The sequence below is a fragment of the Canis aureus genome, chromosome 32, assembly GCF_053574225.1.
Source record: "Canis aureus isolate CA01 chromosome 32, VMU_Caureus_v.1.0, whole genome shotgun sequence".
NCBI classification, from domain to species: Eukaryota; Metazoa; Chordata; class Mammalia; order Carnivora; family Canidae; genus Canis; species Canis aureus.
The window spans coordinates 26270720-26280960 of NC_135642.1; the positions used below are offsets into that span (position 1 = coordinate 26270720).

A 10241-nucleotide genomic window follows, 5' to 3' on the forward strand; every position below is an offset into this window, starting at 1 on the left:
AGTGATTTGACAAGTTTACACATTATGCTATGTTCACTACAGGTGTAGCTACCATCTGTTGCTATACAATGCTATTACAATACCATTAACTATGTTCTCTATGCTGTACCTTTTATCCCTGTAACTTATCCATAACTGGAAGCCTGTATCTCCCACTCCCTTTCACCTATTTTGTCCATCACCTCATCTCTCTCCCCTCTGTCAACTGTCAGTTTGTTTTCTGTACTTCTCTGATTTTTATTCATTATTTTTTTTAATTATATGGATCTTTGTCTTTCTCAGCCTGACTTACTTCATTTAGCATAATACCCTCTAGGTCCATCCATGTTGTCTCAAATGGCATGATCTCATCCTTTTTATGGCTGTGTAATATTCCATGTGGTAATATTCCATATTCCAATATTCTTATATATATATATATGATACGTATATCACATTTTCTTTATCCATTCATCTATCAGTGGATATACTTAGGTTGCTTCTATATCTCTTGGCTATTGTAAATAATGCTACAGTCAATATAGGGGTACATATATTTTTTCAGTTAGTGTTTTCATTTTCTTTGGCAATTCCCAATTACTGGATTATATAGTATTTGTATTTTTAATTTTTGAGGAACCTTTATACTGTATTCTACAGTGACTTTTCATTTTACATTCCCACCCACATTAAATGAAGCTTCCTTTTTCTCCACATCCTCACCAGCACTTATTTCTTGTGGTTTGATTTTAGCTATTCTGACAGGTGTAAGGTGATGTCTCATGGGGGTTTTGATTTGCATTTCCTGATGATTAGTAATGTAATTGTCCAGTATTCCCAGCACCATTTATTGAAGAGACTTTCTTTTCCCCACTGTATATTCTTATCTCCTTTGTTGAAGATTAATTGATAATATAATAATGAGTTTATTTCTGGGCTCTCTATTCTGTTCCATTGGTTCATATGTCTGTTTTTGTGCTAGTATAATACTTTTTTGATTACTACAGTTTTGTAGTTTATATGGAAATTTGGAATTGTGATACTTCTAGCTATGTTATTCTTTCTCGAGATTTCTTTGCCTATTTGGGGTCTTTTGTGGTTCTATACAAATTTTAGGATCATTTATCCTAATTCTGTGAAGAATCTTGTTGGTGCCTTGACAGGGATTTCATTGAATCTGTAGATTGCTTTGGATAAGATGGACATTTTAATAGTATTAATTCTTCCAATCTATGAGCATGGAATATCTTTCCATTCATTTGTGTCATTATCAGCCAGAATAGCTTTTTAAAGCTTCTGCTGAGGTGCTAGCTTAGAGATGACTCTCATGCAAGAAAGGGGTATTATTCTTCAGAACACTGGATATAACTTGAAGTGATTAATATTATATGGTGCTATGTCCCCAGTAGTTAGAATATATAGGTTCAGGAACTAAGGTATAGAAATAGTTGTACCTCCACTCAACATCCTTTGCAATGACCCACTTGGAGAATTTGTCTTCTTGTCCTTGCAGCTTTAGGATCTGTGGGTTGAGAGGTCTAAATTTCCATGGCAGTGGGGTCTTTGCACTAAGCAACATAGAGTCCTCTAAACTTAAAGCTATAGCTGCTTTCTAGTCACATTGTACTTCTTGTCCCTCTACAGCAGCTAATACCACACAGGCAGGGCCAACTGACCTTCATTGTTTGGAGAGGTAGAACTGTTGATACATAAAGAAGCAGGAAGAAGCCCAGATGATGCACTGTGGCATCTCTTGGTAGTCCCATCCTGATTCTAACTATAACTATTTATATAGGCAAAAATAGCAACCAGAGCTTGAGAAGGGTCTTGGTGCTATTGCCATGCAGTGTCTTGGTTATTCTACTGTGCAGAACCTATTCTCTGTGTAGAATAATTAAGAATAGAGCTGTAGAGGAGGGACATGATGAGTATCTGGCCTTATGATCAAATATAGCAGCTAGGGGTAGAGACCTGTCCCATTGATCCTCCTTCTGTAAGGAGGAGAAATTGTGATCAACCAGAATCCTGGAGAAGCTGTGACTGGGTATAGTAAACTCACTGTGACAGACAAGCTGATCCAAGCAGGGCAAAGTGTGGACTATAATAAATGCTATTGGTGGCTCACCCCACTAGCCCCCTTTTCCAGGTCAGTGCTTCTATCTTTGAGCAGCTGCCACTGTGGCTGATTGATACCGGCTCATGGCTGCACCCAATTTTGGAGAATTGCCTTGGGCCACTAGTTGTTGCTTTATCCCAAAATGGCTGGGAAATAATTCCCCATCCCCTTGGTGGCCTATAGCCAATGGCTGAATGATATAAGGATATAAAGCACCTCTCAAGGTATGACAATTTTGAGGTGCAATCAATCATGCTCAAAAGCTTCTGGTGGAATCTGGCTATGACTAGACTTCAGCTGAAACTATTTCTTCTGCTTAGTATCTTCCCCTGTACTATTGTGCTTCACTTACATCCTGTTAGCTTTCTCTCAAGAATACTCCTTCAGCAAATCACATAAGAAACTTGTTTCAAGCTGTATTTCTAGGGTTCCTAAGACAGTTCCTTCTGTATCTCAAAAAAGAAAATTCCTGGGGAAGAATTCTGATTTGCCTGGTATATAGTAAAGAACCTGTCCCAAAGAGAGGTCTGCCTTTGCCCCCAAACTACCAGGAGGTGATTTCTAGGCCCCTGGAATGTCCTGCTAATAGAAGTATTTTTGCCTGGGGGCTTTGACCCATGCATTATCAGTCTAAAAATGTGATTTATGATGGAGGTTTGAGGCCACTTGGTATCAGTTTTACCTCCAAAAGAGCCTGGAGATTAAGATATCAGCCTAACCTCCAAGCGGGTCTGCAGCCTAAGGGTCAGCCACACAGGTGGTATGTGATGGGGTCCCAATAAAAACTCTAAAAACCAAAGGTTGGGGCAAGCTTCCTTAGCTGGCCATGCATATATTCACACATTGTGGCTAGAAAGGAGTTAACACTCTGAATGACTCCGTGCTGAAAGGACAAGAAGCACCTCATTCGGACCCCTCTTGGACTCTGCTCTTTTCTCTTGGCTGATTTTAATTCCTGTAGTAGACCTGGATATAGTAGTTTTTAGGGCATTCTGAGTCCTTCTAGCAAATTATCAAAACTGAGGGTCATTTGGGAACCCCCCAAATTTGTAGTTGGCATCACAAATGAGGGCAGTCTTGTGTGGACACTGCTCCTTCTAACTGTATGGTTGGCTGAAGTCTCACATCTGGCTTGGGTCTCATCTCTAGCTCTGGAGCCTTTTTTTTTTTTTTTTAAGATTATATTTATTCACGAAGGACACACAGAGAGAGGCAGAGACATAGGTAGAGGGAGAAGCAGGCTCCCCATGAGGAACCTGATGCAGGACTCAATCCCAGGATCCTGGGATCATGACCTGAGCCAAAGGCAGATGCTCAACCACTGAGCCACCCAGGTGCCCCTGAATCCATCACTAAGGTCATGTAAGTGGAGCACAGACCACCAGTACATTTGATTAGAGATGTGAGAGATGGCATCTGATGGGATGGACTGACAAAAAGATGTTTAATTGTCACCAGCATTTTCTAGGACCTCAAATCTGCCCTGTCTTGATGAAAGGTTGTTTCTCTATTCCAGTTACTCTGAATGCTGCTGCTTTTCTTTTCTGCTCTTCCCTACATCAGGGAGAGACATTCCCCTCTCATCCCAAAACTTGACCTTCACTTTCCCCTCAGATACTCAATGTATACTTTCTATTTGACACATCTGGTATTATTTTTATTGGAAATCAGTGAAATCTTAGTATTGCAGCCTACTTTATATGATGCACATATTTACACATTACAACTATACTTTTTTTATCCCCAGAAATTGATTTTTAAATTAACATTAGATGTTAATTATAAATGTTCCTTTGTAATGAAACTTCTTTGTGAATAGATGTAGCATGGCACCATAGCATCTTCTTTATAATTTTAAGTTTGTAAATTTCATTATCTGGGACACCTGTGTGGCTCAGCGGTTGAGCATCTGCCTTTGGCCCAGGTCATGATCCTAGAGTCCTGGGATGAGTCCCGCATCAGGCTCCCCAGATGGAGCCTACTTCTCCCTCTGCCTGTGTCTCTGCCTCTCTCTGTGTGTGTCTCTCATGAATAAATAAATAAAATCTTAAAAAAATTTTTTTTTCATTATCCTTGCTAACAATATTAGCTCATTCCTTAGCTTTTCCTGTCATCAAGTATTTGTTGATGTAAGTTGCTTAAGAGTGACTGGGAGGAGGCTTCATAGAAATGTTTGGGTATGATCCAAAGACCTAAAGGAAATGTAAATTCGAATTTAAATACCAGGAGATTTTAAACACAAGTTCCATTTCACTTAGGATTAGCATAGAAACTGATGTAATGTATCTATAGACCAATGAAGGGAATAAAAGGGAGGCACTAAGAAAACCAGGGAGGAGATTGAGAATAGACACTAGGAACATTTCCCTAATATCTGAATGCGAAAGGACCAATTAGCATTAGAACATCACAGTAGTAAAGCTTGTATTTTATTTTAATTTTTCTATGTATGTACATGTATACTAAAGTAAGTTTACCTATATAACCATTTTTTTTTTTGCTTAAGTTAACTAGCAATAAACTGTATATATTTTATTCCATAATATAAGCCTATTTTCTTTTCAACTGCTTTACTGGAACCAGACCCAGTTCAGCATATTATAAGCTGAGTGGCTGGGGACCACTTTCTGTACCTTTCTGACTCTTGGTTTCCCTGTCTGTAAAAATAGTGGTAATAGTCTAACTACCTTGTAGGTTGTTGAAAGCATTATAGAATGCTTAGTCCAAAGACGTCCTCAGTAAATTTATCTATTACCATTACCTTTCATAACATTTTGGGTTTAAAAAATTACCTCACCAAGTACCCTGAAGCGGGTATCACTATTGTGTCCTAATTGGATATATCAGTTAAGCAGCTTTTTTTTTTTTAATATATCCAAGTACAAACCATTCCTTTTTGAGTATTCTATTCTTTCTATGTTATGAATAATTTATTGAGAACTGGGCTCTTCCTGTGTTTTGCCTTTGCTTGTCCCGTTCATGTAAGGCACTGGTATCCTCAGTCTGAGATTTCACCTCACTACCTTCCTCACTATCTTGCAACTATTGATTGCTTTTATCTTAGTACCTAGGAGGCAATATTTTATCAGATTCAAACCAGAGCCATTGGAGTGTGGTATTAGTCTTACTGTTTTGAGCCTGGGTTTTGTGTGTCTAGGGAGAACCCTGGCTTCTCAGCTGCCCTAAAACTACAGCCTCTCCTCATCTCTTTGGGTTGTTCCAGGCCATTTGACTGATTTCTGCTGCAGTTAACTCTTTAGAATTTAAGATCACCTTTGGAATAGGAACACTTAACCAAATCTATGTGAATGATCCTACCAGCATGTTCTTGAGGGGCTGAGTCTTGTGCTCTGTAAACCCAAGGCTTTGTTAGACTACTGCTCCTGAAATCCAAAACCACTCCCTCCACTGACATCATTATTTTTTACTCTCTATACCTTTACCCACTGGAATAGGCCAAATTTCAATGCCAGTCTGAGTCAGTGGTGAATTTGTCATTTGAACACTAGCTTGTTGCCCCATGACTCCACTCTATGATTGGCTTTGATTTTCTTCCTATCCCATCCTGAATTCAGGCCCCAGTTATACCTCAGGGTCAAGCTTATCCAAGTGTCAGCACTGATAAATGCACTCACTTATTATCTTTTTAAAAGAATCACATAAATTGTATTCCGTATTTTACCTTGTAGAGCTACCTATTCTCTACTGTATTACATGTGTGCTTCTTTTAAAATCTTTTAATTATCTAATTTCCTGACAGTCATTCTAGTTTGTTACTGTTTCAAATTCCATTTTGTTTTAGAGCCCTAAGAAAATTGCACACATTTCTTTAATTAGTATCAATTTGGTTGTCAAATTTTCAAGATGAAGCCATTGTGTTTCACCATTATTTAAAGCTAGGGCATTAAAATTAGCTGGGGATTTTTCAAGAATCACTCATTATGACCCAATTTTTAAAGTTATTTTAAATGTAACATTTAAAAGGGTTATTAACAAATCTGTATTCTATCTCTTTGGGATACAACATCACGAAGTTATATAAAAGGCTAATTGCTAGCCAAAGGTATCACTTTTCACTGTATAAAATATAATGTCAACTCAATTGTCTGTATCAGGAAAAGCAGAGGTTGAGTAATCCAAAAGTAATTTATATTTGTCTTTGGGATGCTTTTGCCCCTAAATTTGAATATGGGTGGTCCAATGTCTAGGGATTTCAAGTCAAAATAATGAAATTAATATTATAAAGATCTCAAATCAGGAAGCTGATGAGTTCAATTATTCTGCCTCCCTGCCCCCCCCCCTTTTTTTTGTCTTGCTCTCCCAGGTTGAAAGAAGCAAGTAAAGCTGAGCTCCAGTCTTTTTTGGTAGATTAGAATATTGAACACAGATGTTAAATCATGGGTCTGGGAAGAATTCAGTAGCAGATTAGAAGATGCTGAAATAAGGATTTTTAGATCTCTATTGGGTTATGTGATTTGAGTTTAAAAAAAAGAAATGGAAGAAACAAAAAAAGAATTTAGATTATATTATAGAAAAAAACATTTAGAGGAAACTCTGCAGAAATTCTGTAAAGAGAACAGAGAATGACATCTGGCCAAGTGTTATGCTGGCCTGAAATATACCTATGAAGTTCTGCATGTTGCATGCCATGGGGATTGAATTAAATCAGAGAAAGAAATGCAATAATAGGCTAATGAAATAAAAACTAGTGTCTTTGAAAATTAGGGCATTCTGGGGTCTCTGGGTGGCATGGTCAATTAAGCATCCAACTCTTGGTTTTGGCTTGGGTCATGATCTTGGGGTCATTATCTTAGAATTGTGAGATTGAGCTCCACATTGAACTCAGCATTGAGTGCAGAGTCTGCTTGGCATTCTCTCTCCCTCTGTCTGCACCCCCTCCAAATAAATACATCTTAAAGAAAGAAATAAAATTAGAGCATTTCTTGTGTTGTGGTATGTAAGAAATGCATATGTGATATTTAAATACATCATTTTAATCCTTTTTTTTACCATATGCATTTTTTATCTACCCTAACAGTCACAAACTTGAAAATAGATACCTCAAATTTGAAAATATATAGAATCTGACAGTAATAGCAAATGTTTCTTCTAATGGTAAGTACCTAACACTCTACCGAGCTAGCTAAGTTCTTCACAAAATTTCTAAATTGAAAGACAGCTTGCTTTGTTTATCTTCTCCAACTAGACTGTTCATGCCTTAAGGCAATTACTGTGTCATAGTTGTTTATATCCATCACAGGCTGTAAGGAAGATACTTTATGCATAATAGGTGCATATTTTTTGAATGAAGGCATGAATACAGAGTATGTTAATATCCCTGGTTAGGTCTAGATGCCCCAAGTAACAAGAACATGGCAATCTGATCACTTCAGCAATGCCCCACAAATTGTTTCTGCCATGTTGATTGTGTGATCTGCAAGCCACAATTAGAGCTATTGTAATTTATTTCATTTATATTCCACCTTGTTTACAGAAAAGTATTTAGATGATGGCACCAAAATTGTTCTATTGACCGTACCACCTATTTTTTATTATTACTTTTTAATCCTAACCATTTTCAGCATGCTGTGCTACATATGTCTAATTTTTCTTTTTTTTTAATTTTTTTAAAAATTTTTATTTATTTATGATAGTCACAGAGAGAGAGAGAGAGAGGCAGAGACATAGGCAGAGGGAGAAGCAGGCTCCATGCACCAGGAGCCCCACGTGGGATTCGATCCCTGGTCTCCAGGATCGCGCCCTGGGCCAAAGGCCCACGCCAAACCGTTGCGCCACCCAGGGATCCCTAATTTTTCTTTTATAGTGTCATGTATTGGCAAAACTTTCTTTGCCTCTGCAGGTGTATTGATTTCACTTAACTATGTCATACCATCTTATTTGTAAAAGTATAAGTCACAAGGCAGAGTCCTTAATATTTCTAATTATATTGTATTTTTTAAAGATTTTGCTTATTAGAGAGAGAGGGAAAGAGGAAAAGAAAGAGAGAGAAAGTATGAGCAGTAAAAGAAAGAGAGAGAAAGTATGAGCAGGAAAAGAAAGAGAGAGAAAGTATGAGCAGAGAAAGTATGAAGGAAGAGGAGAGGGAGAGGGAGAAGCAGAGTCTGATCCATTGTTCCATCCCAGGACCCAGAGAACAAGACCTGAGCCAAAGGCAGATGTTTAACTGACTGAGCCACCCATGCACCCCTCTAACTATATTTTCATAAAGGGAATTTGTTTCCTGGCATGTAGTTAGCCAGCTCTTTAAAAGATGACTCTTTTTTTCCATTTCTTAACAATTATATAGATGACCTTTCAGAGAAGCTAATACTTAGCTAACATTCATTCATGCTTACTATCTTCCTGGGACTATGCTTGGCTCTTTAACTGTCTTGTTTTATTTTTTTTTTCACTTAAAAATTTAGCTATGTGTACATATAATTTTATATAAATTTGTAGGTGTGCTGACACCATACATGGTGGGAAAAGGGTGAGGGTGCTTCCCCTGCAGCTGAAGGCAAGAGAGAGGAACTTAGAAAATAACTTAAAGAGCTTAAACACATAACTTATTATGTGTTTCCCAGAGTTCGGGGGACACAAACGGCTTGTGTCAGAAATATCCCTGAAAAATCTAAACAATGAGAGCTTAGAGGAAGTGGTCAATGGTTATAGTTTGGGAACTAGCTGCCCTTTTAGAGTCTGTTACAGTGCCAACAGTTTGTGATGTTTCCCAAGGACCAGATCTAGGTGTATAATGTGGAGAAAGTCAGCTTGGGATGGTCTCAGTTTCGGTCCAAGTGGAAGGAACAGAAGGCCAAAAGTGGTACCTCAGGGTGTGGAAGAAATCACAAATGACTAACTGGAATAGAGATGGATTTGAGATACCCAGCAGGAGTAGTGGCAGTGGTGGTGGCAGGATTTGCAAAATAACCTCAATGCCTTCTAGGAAAGGAAAATCAGATTTACAATCTTCCAAGTCTAAATGGAGCCAGTAGCAGCCAGCCTCAACGTCAGTTAAGTGAGAATTTTCCTGCCTGCTTTCCTCTCCTTCCTCTCTGCACTCCAGCCTTGGAGAGCTATAAAACAGTGGGAGGAGCAGCAGAAGGGTAATGGAAGGGAAGAGAAGGAGTGATCCATATTCCCTTCCCTGACTTCTGGCTTCTCTGACTGCAGGCTGCCCTGGGTGCTGCAGATCTGAGCCAGATGTGGGGAGGAGAAGCCTAATATACAAATGAAGTCTGTAATTTTTTTTAAAGCTTTTATTTATTTTGAGAGAGATAGGAAGTTGCAGGGGGACAGAGGGAGAGGGAAAGAAAGTCTTAGGCAGACTCTCCACTGAGCATGGATCCTACCCCCGCTAGGGTCCATCTCTGGATCCTGAGATCACAACCTGCACCACCCAGGCTCCCCTGAAGTCCGTAATTTTTATTATTATGTAGGAATGAAATTTTTTGGAGGTCTGATCCTATACATATTTTTAATCTCATTATTTTTTAAATTGAGACATAATTGAAATACAACACTGTGCTAATTTCAGGTGTACAACATAGTGATTCAATGTATGTATATATTGCAAAATGATCACCACAGAAGTTTGGTTAACACCTATCACCACACATAGTTACAAACTTTTTTTTCTTATGGTGAGATCTACTTCTGTCAACAAAAGCTTATTGTTATCAACTAGGAAAATAACCTCTAAGCAGTACCAAGTGGCTTCCATCACTCCCATATTTTTCCTTCAAGTTCAACATCTGCCATAATAGAAAAGTCACTTTTTGTCCTTTCCTTCTTTCTTTAATAGAAATATACTTTGATGGCTTAGAAATCTAAATTGTATAATAGCTTTTGAATAATTTAGTATCCAGATTTCTTTGATATGAATTTATGCAGAAAATGTAGACTTGTAGTTTGTTTATTTTTATTTAAAGATCATAAACCATTTAATTTTTTTTGCTATACTTCTCTGTTCTTCCAAACTATCTACATTGGGCCCATATTAAATAATCAGAAAAATAAGTTACTATAATTTTTTTACCCTGCCTCTTCCTTAAGCTATCTCATCTGTTCTTTTGCTGCTAGACTTGAATAAGGAGCCCACACTCATTACTTTCACTTTTCCACTGCCCACTCACTGTAATCCTTC

General features: G+C 38.0%; 1 protein-coding gene across 6 annotated transcripts in view; it reads left to right on the forward strand.

Moving 5' to 3' along the window:
- TEX9 (testis expressed 9) overlaps window positions 1–10241 on the forward strand; it is a 198764-nt gene that overhangs the window by 58987 nt on the left and 129536 nt on the right. The gene's annotated exons all lie outside the window — the stretch shown is intronic.